At 54.2% G+C, this 1,311-nt stretch overlaps 1 pseudogene; it reads left to right on the forward strand.

Annotated features, from left to right (window-relative positions):
• The first annotated feature begins 472 nt into the window (after positions 1–472).
• Positions 473–611, forward strand: LOC125549707 (annotated as a pseudogene).
• The last annotated feature ends 700 nt before the right edge of the window (positions 612–1,311 follow it).

Consider the following 1,311-nt stretch of genomic DNA (forward strand, 5'->3'; position numbering starts at 1 on the left):
CTCCTCAAGCTTCTCCCAGACCAGCCTTAGCGGTTAGATCACCGAGAAGCTTACCCGCACAAATTATGTGCTCTGGCAGATGCAGATCACGCCACAGCTCCGAGGTGCGGGGTTCTTCGGCTATGTCGATGGAACCATGAAGGAGCCCGCACAGACTGTCACCAAAAAGGCAGCAGACGGGAAGGAAGAGACGTCGCCGAACCCCCTGCATCCCATCTGGGTCAGGGAGGATCAACAGGTATTGGGCTATCTGCTGAATAGTTTGTCGAAGGAAGTGCTTGTGCAGGTCACCTCCATTGTCCACGCGCATGATCTCTGGATAGCGCTGGCCAGCATGTTCTCCTCGACCTCTCTGTCTCGCATCAACAACATACGCATAGCTCTTGCTAATGCGCAGAAGGGGCAGTAGTCTGTGGCGACGTACTTCGCACAGATGCGATCGCTGGCGGACGAGCTCGCGGCGGCAGGAAAGCCGCTGGACGACGACCAGCTGATCTCGCACATCCTCACCGGCCTCGACATGGAGTATCAACCGCTGGTCTCAGCGCTCGATGCTCACACCATTCCTGTCATGCTCGATGAGCTCTTTGCTCAGATGAGAAATTTTGACCAGAGGGTGGCGCTCTACCAGGGCACGGGCACCGATTTCAAGTCCTATGCAAATGGCGCATCTCGTGGTCGCGGGGGTGGTGGATCCTCTCGCTGCCGCGGGCCGCCACACAGAGGGAGGAACGCCGCCAACACCAACTCACGCGGCGGCCACAACACCAGCGGCGGCAACAACGGTGGGCGGCCCTCCTACAACAACACCAAGGGTCGCCGCACTGGCAACAACACCAAGTCACGCCCTGATGCTGTCAAATGCCAGATCTGTGGCAAACTGGGCCACTCGGCGAAGGACTTCTGGTACCGGTTCGAGGAAGATGAAGATTCCTCCCAAGATGAAAAAGTAGTCGGCGGCGCTGAGGGCTCGTACGGCGTTGACACAAACTGGTACATGGATAGTGGTGCTACAAACCACATCACGGGTGAGCTTGAGAAAGTCACCATGAGGGAGAAGTACCGCGGATCCGACCAGATTCATGCTGCAAACGGAGAAGGTACGAGGATCCGTCACGTTGGTCATTCAATTATTAAAACCCCTCACCGAAAAATTCATCTTTGAAAAATCTTACATGTCCCTAAAGCCTCCATGAATATAATTTATGTTCATCGTATAGCCCTTGATAATCATGTCTTTATTGAATTTCACCCGTTCTTCTTTTTTATCAAGGATCAGGCCACGAGGAAAATCTTGTATCGAGGTAGATG

The sequence above is a fragment of the Triticum urartu genome, chromosome 3 (assembly GCF_003073215.2).
Source record: "Triticum urartu cultivar G1812 chromosome 3, Tu2.1, whole genome shotgun sequence".
NCBI classification, from domain to species: Eukaryota; Viridiplantae; Streptophyta; class Magnoliopsida; order Poales; family Poaceae; genus Triticum; species Triticum urartu.